Source organism: Phascolarctos cinereus, unplaced genomic scaffold (assembly GCF_003287225.1).
Source record: "Phascolarctos cinereus isolate Bilbo 61053 unplaced genomic scaffold, phaCin_HiC Scaffold_3;HRSCAF=262, whole genome shotgun sequence".
In the NCBI taxonomy this organism is placed as follows: domain Eukaryota; kingdom Metazoa; phylum Chordata; class Mammalia; order Diprotodontia; family Phascolarctidae; genus Phascolarctos; species Phascolarctos cinereus.
This window is the reverse complement of record NW_027555736.1, coordinates 77,090,150-77,100,911: the sequence shown is the minus strand read 5'-3', so window position 1 is coordinate 77,100,911 and position 10,762 is coordinate 77,090,150. Positions and strand designations below refer to the sequence as shown.

General features: G+C 37.4%; 1 pseudogene across 1 annotated transcript; it reads right to left on the bottom strand.

Moving 5' to 3' along the window:
* Positions 1–3,120: 3,120 nt before the first annotated feature.
* LOC110203885 (cytochrome P450 2C42-like) lies at positions 3,121–9,865 on the bottom strand (annotated as a pseudogene). Its single transcript, XR_013485229.1, has 3 exons — positions 9,592–9,865; positions 4,902–5,043; positions 3,121–3,439 (listed from the first exon to the last, which is right to left on the bottom strand). The product of XR_013485229.1 is annotated as a cytochrome P450 2C42-like (transcript).
* Positions 9,866–10,762: the final 897 nt, after the last annotated feature.

Genomic DNA, 10,762 nt, shown 5'->3' with positions numbered 1-10,762 from the left:
ATTATTTCCATTTTGATTTTGTACCACTAACACCTAGCACAGTGCTTAGATATAGGAGACTGGACCACCAATTGTTCAGTGTGTTATAGTGGGAGTTCCGGTAGTGTGGATTAGACTGCATGGGTATCGAATTCCCTTTCAACTCAAATTTTGTGATTCTATAAAGTACTTAATTAATATTTCATTGACGATCAACTGATTCCTAACCCAAAGTTTTCCATATCATCTATTGAATTTTTTCTAGGGTGACATATGATCATGGGACAATAAGTATTAATTTCATACCATCATTATGTGCCAGCCCATGTTTTTCTAAGATTGCTGAGAGTAGAGGAAGTTTTCTAATGTTAAATGATAATGAAATAGTCCAAGTTGAAATAGAAATGCTGTGGTCCCTTCTAAGATTTAGAGAAGTAGAAAACTGGGAAAAAATTTTGGACCAATGTCTCTGATAAAGGCCTCATATCTAAAATATATGGAGAACTGAGTCAAATTTATAAGAATACAAGTCATTCTCCAATTGATAAATGGTCAAAGTATATGAACAGGCAACTTTCAGAGGAAGAAACTGAAGCTATTTATAGTTCTATGAAAAAATGTTCTAAATCACTATTGATGAGAAAAATACAAATCAAAGCAATTCTAAGGTACCACATCATCCCTATCACATTGGCTAACATGACAAAACAGGACAATGATAAATGTTGGAGAAGATGTGGGAAAATTGGAAATAACACATTGTTAGTGGAGTTGTGAACTGATCCAGCCATTTTGGAGAGCAATTTGGAACTATGCCTAAAGGGCTAAAATTGTGCATACCTTTGACCCAGTAATACACTTCTAGGTCTGTATCTCAAAGAGATCATAAAAATGGGAAAAGACCCATGTGTACAAAAATATTTATAGTAACTCTTCTTGTGGTCTCAAAGAATTGGAAATTGAGGGGATGCATCATTACAGAATGGCTGAACTAGTTGTGATATATGAGCATAATGGAATACTATGTGCTCTAAGAAATGATGAGCAGGAAGACTTCAAAACATTCTGGAAAGACTTACATGAAATGAGCAGAATCAAGAGAACATTGTACATGGTAACAGCCACGTTGTGTGATGACTGACTTTGATAGACTTGGCTCTTCACAGCAATGCAAGGATCTAAGACAACTCCAAAAGTCTCATGATGGAAAATTGCTATCCATACCCAGAGAAAGAACTGTGGAGTCTGAATGCAGATGGAAGTGTAATATTTGCTCTCCTTTTCCTTTGTTGTTTTGTTTTATTGCTACATTACCATGATTCCTCCCATTAGTGGTAATTGTTCTTTACATCATGACTAATGGGAAAATATGCTTAAAATGAATGTATAAGTAAAGCCTATATCAGATTGCACACCTTTGGGGTGTAGGGAGAGTAGTGGAGAGGGAGAAATTTTAAAACTCAAAATCTAATGGAAGTGAATGTTGAAAACTAAAAAAAAAAATTATCCAAAAAAAGTGCCAAAATCTCACTATCTAGTTTATGGATAAAGACTTGCCTCCAGAAACAATTGGAAGAGTAATTGTTACCCTTTTTATCAGTATACAGAGAATTACAGACCACTGGGTGTATTCTTTCCTTGATATGTTAACAGATATTGTTCAGCATAAAGATGAGTATGTAATTATTAATAACAAGCTAGATTAATGCACATGTAATGATAAGCCTTTGAAAAATACTTGTACCCATGGAGGATGAGCACCTGGGCACATTACCTCTACATGATGTGGACTAGTTGACATTGATCTCTGGACACTTTTTCATTTAGAAGGCTAAGAGGGATGGGCAGTGTAGAGTGGGCAGGCAGCCTGGAGCCTGGACTCTGCCTCAGAAGGAATTGGGTTTTCCAGCTGAAGAACTCTGTATCCTCCAGCTGAAAATCCTCAGGCAGATGCAGAGTTGATTGGAATTAAATCCCTATGGTATCATATTTACTACCTTCATTAAATCAATCACTGTAATGTATATGTCAAATAGTTCCTTTCCCCAAATCCTGAAATGATCTGGCCTCCTTGACTTTATATTGTTACAAAGGCCATCTCCTCCATAGAATACATTCCTCATATTCTATCCAATGAATCTTCCTTATGCATAGATCAGGTCAATATTCAGCTCACTTTTTGTTTACTGAGTAAAGTTCAAACTGTTCTTCCTGACATTCAAAGCCTCTTTTCCTTTACAGCTTTTCTCATATAAAGTTCCTCTCAATACTCTATACTTGAGTGAAATTGGAGTACTCAAATGTGTTCTCTATTTTTTTGACACACATACATTTTAATTAGAGTAGGCAGGTGAAATACGTAGGTAGTAATGGTAGTAATGGTGGTAGTAGAAGTAGTAGTAGTTGTTGTAATAGCAATAATACTTGCAGCTAATATTTATATAGCAATTATGATGTGTCAGACACTGTGCTAAATGCTGAACAATTATAAATTCTTTTGATCCTCTCACAACAACACTGGGAGATAAATGCTATGATTATGCCCATTTTACAGATAAAGAAACTAAAGGAAATAGAGATGAAGCAGCTTGCCCAAGGTCATATACACAGTAAATGTCTAAGATGGATTTTAACTCAGTTCCTCCTAAATCCAAGTCTTACAGTCCATTCATGGTACCACCTCAATGCCATAAAACTGTGAGTGGTAAGGCTCCCATAAGAGTGGGATATATGTACGTGTTCAAGTATATAACCTGAGACATTTAAGCAGTAGAAAAGAGATTCTAACCCACTGGGAGTTCATAACTGCACATAAATATGGGATAAAGGCCCTACTATCAAGAAGCTTAAGATCAAGTAAGGAGCAAAAATGGGATCAACTAACATGTCTTAAAGAATACACAACATAAGATGGGTATATAATTCAGGCTTAAATTGTGAAATACAGATTGTAAGTGCTAACAAGGTCACAGAGATACGGCATCTAAATTGTGATGTGAAGTGTGGAGAGGATCTCAATCAGTGAAGTTGAAGAGAGACAAGAATAAATATTCCAGGAACATGGAATTTCTGGGTAAAAAGGAATTGGGGAAAATTAAGTCATGATTTTGGCAAAAGTCAAAGGGAGTATTAGAATATGAGAGAAGGGAAAATAGTAGGCTGAAATCATAGAGGGCTTCCATTGTCAATGGAATAAATGGAATGGCAATGGAATAAATACAGCTTCTTCATACCACATGGGGAAACTCTAGAGCAATTGGAACTAAGGGTGGTCCTTCACATGTTTTAGGAAGGTAGAAAGCAGAGCTCATAGGAGGGGGCAGATGCCAGCACTGGCAATTGGGGTGGTGTCAATATCTTCTGGGTCAATGGGAGATTTCAAGGTAAAATTCTGTAAAATGGAAGTAAAAAACAGAAATAATTCCATTCGAGCCAGGCTCTCACACACATATCCGCTTTCCTGAAAGAAATAAAAACAAGGATTAGATATTTAGACTTCTAACTCATTGAGACCACTTCTTTGGACTTATAGGTAACTCACTAACACTCAGTGGCATTAGATTAAACATTCTATGCATTCCTTTCCTCTCTGGTCCTTGACTCCTTTGAAAACCTGTTCCCCCTCAACAGAGATTGAAGACCTCCTGTATACTCTCTCTAAATCAATCCCCCTGAACCAGAGCAAGTCCTGGGATTTACATTCAGAGGAAAGGAGTCATCACTTTGGTGAGAAAACAATCACTCATTTGTAATCTCAAGAACTAAGTTTATGGCTACCCAGAGAGACTGCAATGGGGAAAGGTGACAGAACAATGCTCAAAGTTCCCTTTCGGAACCTCCTATCACCATTCTGGACAGAAACACCTCTGGAGTCTACCCTACAACTTCATGGCCATCCAGCCAGTTGTCTTAGCTACTCACTCCTAGCTCTAATCCAAGTATTAGAACCAACTGAGCAGGGAATAGTGTTGAAGACCACAATGTCGGGGGTAGTTAGCTGTCTGACAATATTCATGTCTGCCAGAACTAGACTTGGCTATCACCAACGTTACCTGATGACTAATAGTTTACCCCCAAGAATTGAAGGGGAATGGACAAGACAGACTATCATCTATAATTTTGTACCAATACATCCCCATTAGAATGTACATAACTAGGAAAGGTGTTTTCACATGTCCCAGTCAAGAGTCACATTTCTACAAAATCATAAACTCTAAGATTACACCTTGGGTGACCTTAACATAATGGTACTGAGCAATGAGCCTTAAAGATTACCCAACTCCTTTCTTTCTTGATAAAGTTCAAGATTATTCCATACTAACATAAAAGCCAGGAAGTCTTTATCGGACAAGTAGCTCCAGGTTGAGAGTGACTGGGAGGACAGTTTCCAATATGGGGGGGTTTAAGGGACTTTAGTTGTGGGTCTGGATGCAGAACAGAGTGGCCACTATCTCAGTTCTACCTTTTTTGGGATAAGCTCAGACAACTACTCTGAAACCCAATTGATTTAGTTGATGAACCTTGGCCTAAGAGAATTAGAAGAATGATGTACCATAAGGCAGCTAGGTGCACAGTTGATAGAGTTCTGGCACAACCTGAGTTCAAATCTGACCTCAGGCACTTGACACTTAGTAGCTCTGTGTGACCCTCGGCAAGTCACTTAACCCCAATTACCTCACCAAAAAGAAAAAAAAGAGTAATATATTATGTCTCCACCCTACTTTTTCATTTCAGAACTTGGTAGGACCATAACAGTCACCTAATCCAACTCAATCTTTTGGCATATAAGTAAACTGAAGTCTAGAGAAATGAATTAATTTGACCAAGGTCACACAGGTAATAAGTAGCAAAGCTGGATTGAAACACAGGTCCTGTAAGTTGTCAATCCATCTTTGATGCACATATTTAGATGGATGTCTCACCTGCTGAAAAAGGCATGAAATAGTTGCTCTTCTTAAAGTTGCCACTTTCATCCAGGAAGTGACCTGGGTCAAATTGGTCTGGATGGGGGAACTCTTCATCATCATACAGAACAGAAGATAATACTGGTAATATGGTGGTTCCCTGAAATGAGCAGATACAAACAAATAGTTAGTAAATAAGAACCATAGACTGTTAGGTTCTTACAGTGGAGAGGAAACAGGGGAAGGTGAGAGGAAATGAGGGAATCTTATTTTCATCGGATTTGGCTTAAGGAGGGAATAACATACACACTCAATTGGGTATGGAAATCTGTCTCACCCTAGAGGAAAATAGGGGAGGAGGGGACAAGAGAGCAGGATGATGATAGAGAGAAGGGCAGATTGGGAAAGGGGTAATCAGAAAGAAGTACTTCTGAGGAGGGATAGGGTCAAAAGAAAGAATAGAATAAATGGGGGAGCAGGATAGGATTAAGGGAAATAGAGTTAGTTTTTCACAACTTGTCTACTATGGAAGTGTTTTGCATAACTGCACATGTATGGCCTGTATTAACTTGCTTGCCTTTCAATGAGGGTGAGTGGTGGGAGGAAGGGAGTAAATTTGGAACCAAAGTTTCAAAAACATGTTTTAAAAAAAAGTTTCCACATGCGACTGGGAAATAAGAAAGACAGGAAATGAGGTAGAGAAATCTATCCTGCCCTGCAGGAAAATAGAAGGGAAAGGGGATAAGAGAAGGGGGGAGAGAAAGAAGGGCGGGCCAACTAGGGGAAGGGGTATTCAGAATGCATGCCATCTTGGGGTGGGGGGAGGGGCAAGATGGGGTGAAAATATGGAATTCAAAATCTTGTGGAAGTAAATGTTGAAAACTAAAAATAAATAAATTTATATAAAAAAACTTTAAAAAAAGGAAAAAAGAAAGAAAATAAGAACCATAGAATGTTATAACTGGAAGAGAATTCAGAACGATCATCTAGTCAAAACCACTCATTTTGAAGTATGGAAAGAGCCAACATTTTTTTAAAACACCTGTGCTGTTACTAAATTAGCAACTCTGCAATACTATTGGGAGAGATGAAACTGAATTTTGACAACTGGAGTGGCAGAACCGGTACCAGTGATGAAAGGACACAAGGAGGCAGATCCCAGCTTAATGAAAGTTAATAAATTAACTTGTGACCATTAGATCCATCAAAGAAGGAAAGTACTGCCTTGGTAAATAATAAGCACACCAAGTTCGAGCAGATGCCAGATGATCTAAAGAGGTAGAAATGAATCCCGGATGTTGAAGAATAAAATAATGTCCCAACAAAGAATGAGGCAAGAGCTGATAAAGAAATTGGGAGCTCTTCTTGAAGATGAAGAAATTGGATGCTCTGGGTAAGAAGCCCTTGCTTGTACTCTAAAGAATGATAAAGTAGGTTCACAGGTATTATTTGGTGATATATTCTGGAAGAAGACAATAGAACTAGTTGGTGATTCCTTATAGAAGGACACAGAAACAGCAGTTTGCTGAGAATGACAACAATAGGTCTGCAATATTGTCAGAGGATGTATCAAAGGCAAAATGGAGAAACCTCCAAGATTTGTGAAAGGGGATGACTACTAAGCACCTCTGTTAATTCACAGGGGCAAAAACAATACTTCTATAAGGAACCAGGAACCATTTCCAAAGTTTTTGACATTCAAAACAAAAGAAAACCTAAAAAAGTTAAGAGCGCAGGCAGTGTATTCATTATGGCTGGATTTGGAAGCAAAAGATTCAGAAAAGGAAAGGCAGATTTCAGAAGTGGATATCTTGTAAGATCGTGTTTCAGAATGGGATTTGTTTTTCTGGACCATACATTCATGAAAATATAGGCATGATAAACCAGGATTGGAATAATGCACCTAGCAAAGACTGGAAAAATTTTTATTTTGATTTGTTACAAATATAGTCGAAAGCTTTTTCAGTGCTTAAAGTGTGGCTAAAAAAAAGGTAGATTGGATATTTTAAGACAAGGAAACAAATTTGATCTCAAATTTATAAGTAGGACATAGTATGATGAGATGTTTAACAAGACTGAAGTTCAGGAAAGAGTTTCTCTTGTTCAAAAGAAACAGGAGAGGAAAAAGGTTGGGGTGGTATATGTTGAGAAGATATACTCCTGTGAGGCTATTTAGGAAGCAGAGGAAAGAAGAATGATGAGAAGCCTCTAGGTAAAAAGAAATGGAGGCAGAATCAAGAGTGACATTGTCTTGAGAGTATTCAACAGACCACATAGACAGAGAAGAAATAGACAAGGAATAGAGAAGACAGATTATAATCCCTAGTGGTTAAACATGATGCAGCAGTGATAGAAAACTTCAATTATTCATTCAGATCCTTGAATTTCCTTTCTGTCAAAAACAGGGTAGTTCATAATTTCTTGACTTTTCTTAATGACAATTCCATCCTATAATTACAGTGGAACCAAAAAAGGGAAATTCTTTTATTGATTGAATTCTAACCAGCTGAGAGGAACTTGAATAAGAGATGTGAATAAAGATTTGTACAATCCCTGGGGGGCACAACATTCTTCCTCTGAAGGGATCATGCTGTGTTGTAGGGTATGCTATCACACTTGGCACACTTTCTGTGCACACCTATGGAGGGTAATGATGAGAATTTTTGGGAAAGGGTCCACTCCATCTTAGAGTTTATATCAGAGTCAACTAAGTGGCCCAATGGATAAAGTGAAACAGGCCTGCTCCAACCCCAAATACTCACTAGTTGTTTGACCCTAGCCAAGTCACTTACCCTCTCTCAGACTCAATTCCCTCATGCATAAAATGAGAATAATAACAGTTCTCAATGTCAGGGTTGCTATGAGGATAAAAAGAGATAACATTTGTGAACCAATTCACAAACCTTAATGCTAGGTATTATTATTATCACCAAGAAAGACAAGAGTTGTTTTCTAAAAACACAAATAAAAACAATTCTGAAAATGTAAGATAAAGGAACATTCTCTAAAGATACCAATGTGGATAAGGTAGCCAGGTGGTGCTGTGCAGAGACTGCTAGACCTGAAGTGAGGAAAACCTTAGTACAAATTCAGACTCACACACTTACTATCTGCATGACCCTAGGAGAGCCAGGTGCTGTGTCTAAGATTCAGTTTCCTCACCTGTAAAATGGGCATGGTATAACATCTACTCCCACAGAACTGTTGTAAAGAGTAAATAAGATCATCTATGCAAATCTAATCTCAAAAAACTTTATAAAAATAGTTATTATTATTAGAGGGAACTGACCAACCAACTTAGATTTTTAAAGACAAGGAAGAGTAAAAAAAGCACGTCACAGTTCCATAAGGATGACAGAAGTGGTAAAGCCCAGAATGAACAGAGGCTGATGAGGCTACAAAGGGCAACAAGGAGAAGTTTTCTAAAAGTATATTGTGGAAAAGAGGAGGATTAAAGAAAGAATAAACCCACAACCCAGAGGGTAATAAGATGACGACGGCAAATGATAAAGAAGATACAGAACTTCTCTATTTTTCTTTTCCTTCGTTTTTTCTTTCTGACCATGGAAATGATCCTTGAACTGAAAAGGATAGAATAAATAAATAAATATGGCTAATAGGGATTGAATACCAAAGAGAAGTACAAAGAAAATGAGGGAGCAGCTAAATACCTGTGCAAGAAAAATAAAGCAAAGAGAGCACACTTCAATTTACACTCAGAGTCTAGAATATATTTATAGAGAGATCATTAATCTAGATAAGGAAGGAAGGAGGAAATGACTCTAGATAAGGAAGTAGTGGTCACAAATATCTGGAGTGGAATCATCATGATTCCTTTTATTTCTTTTTGAGGATGTTAAGAAACTGGTAGATCAGGAGAATGTTGTACAGAGGGTTTCCTTAGATTTCAGTGAAGCATTTGATAAAGATTTCCATGTTCTTCATCTGAAAATCATAGAAATATACAGGTTAGACCTTTATACAATTAGATGGATATAAAACAGCTTGACTGACCATATACAAAAGTAATTATTGAAGGTTCAAAGGCAGCTTGGAAATAGGCAGTGCTGTACTCTTGTACCTTCAGCCCACAAATGAAAATTGTATTCCTTCTAGGAGTCATATTTTAGGAGGACATTGAAGAGCTGGAGGCTACTGAAGGGAGGGCAACCAGGATGGTAAGAATAACAAGTCCAAGCCATGTGAGGACAGGTTGAAGGATATGGGAATATTTAGACAAGAGAACAGAGGACATAACAGAACAGGAGACATAATAGCTGCTTTCAAGTGTTTTATGAACTTTTACTAGAAAGAGAGAGTAACTTTGTTCTGTCTTGTTCCAGAGGACAAAACAAAGAGCAATAGATTAAAGTTATAAAATTGCAAACTTAGGCTTCATGAAGAAAAAAAAATCCCTCAAATTATGGCCGTCCAAGATTAGAATGGAATGCCACAATAAAAAGTGGTTCCACCTCATTGAAAGGCTGCATAAGCAAAGATTGAATGACCCTGAGGTGAGCATACTGTAGATGGAATTTTTTTCAGATTTGGGATGGAGAATACGACACTGAAATGCTTTCCAATTCTGAAATTCTGTGACCACTTCTCAGGGATGTGGGTTGGCCTGCGGTTCCTTCTAGCTGTAAGATTCTATAATTCAATAGAAGAGAATATACAATCTTGTGTTATACTGAGAAACACTTCTGACCTTGGGGATAAGATATTGTCTAAATTGAACATCTTCTGACACTGCATGGGGCAGGTTGTTGGGAACGAGGTCAATGTATCGTTGTATCTCATGTATCACAGCATTGGTATAAGGCATCTTGTTTCTGTCCTCCATGCAGGGACTCTATCTCGGCCAATCACACGATCAATTTCTTCATGAAGTTTTCCTGTCACAATATGAATGAAAATTGATCTTAGAAGTAGGAACAAAAACTACCTTCTCTCATATTTTCTCTGATTTTTCCCCAAGAGCCACATTGGTAAATAATGGACTTGAACCTCATATTCTGATAGATAGATAGATAGATAGATAGATAGATAGATAGACAGAAAGATAGACAGATGGGTGAAAATTCCATTTTAGAGTAAGTCAGCTGAGAATCCCTTGAGACACCTATGACCCATGCCCTCAAGACAACTTCAAGTTGTCCTTTAAAAAAATGCAGGCCAAGCAACTGGACCACCAATTGTTCAGTGTGTTCCAGTGGCAATTCCTGTGGTGTGGATTAGACTACACAGGCATTGAAGTCCCTTTGAACTCCAATTTTGTGATTCTGTGAAATGCTCTATTAATATTTGATTGAGTAATAATTGATCCTTAACCCAAAGTTCTCCGTATCATCTACTGAATTTTTTTTCTAGGGTGACATACTCATCTGATTGTGGGGCAATAAGAAGTATTAATTTCATACCATCATTATGTGGTAGCCCATGATTTTTCTAACATTGCTGAGACTAGAGGAAGTTTTCTAATGTTAAATGATAATGAAATAGTCCAAGTTGAAGTAGAGGGATGCTGGGGGTCCCTTTAAAGATTTAGGACAGAAGCAGAAAACTAGGAAAGAATTTTTGTAACCAATGTCTCTGATAAAGGCCTCATTTCTAAAATATATATAGAACTGAGTAAAATTTATAAGAATACATGTCATTCTAAAATTGATAAATGGTCAAAGAATATGAACAGGCAATTTTCAGAAGAAGAAACTGAAGCTATTTATACTTACATGAAAAAAAAATTTCAAAATCACTATTGATTAGAAAAATGCAAATCAAAACAACTCTGAGGTACCATATCACACCTATCACATTGGCTACCATGACAAAACAGGTCAATGAGAAATGTCAGAGAAGATGTGGGAAATTGGAACAAT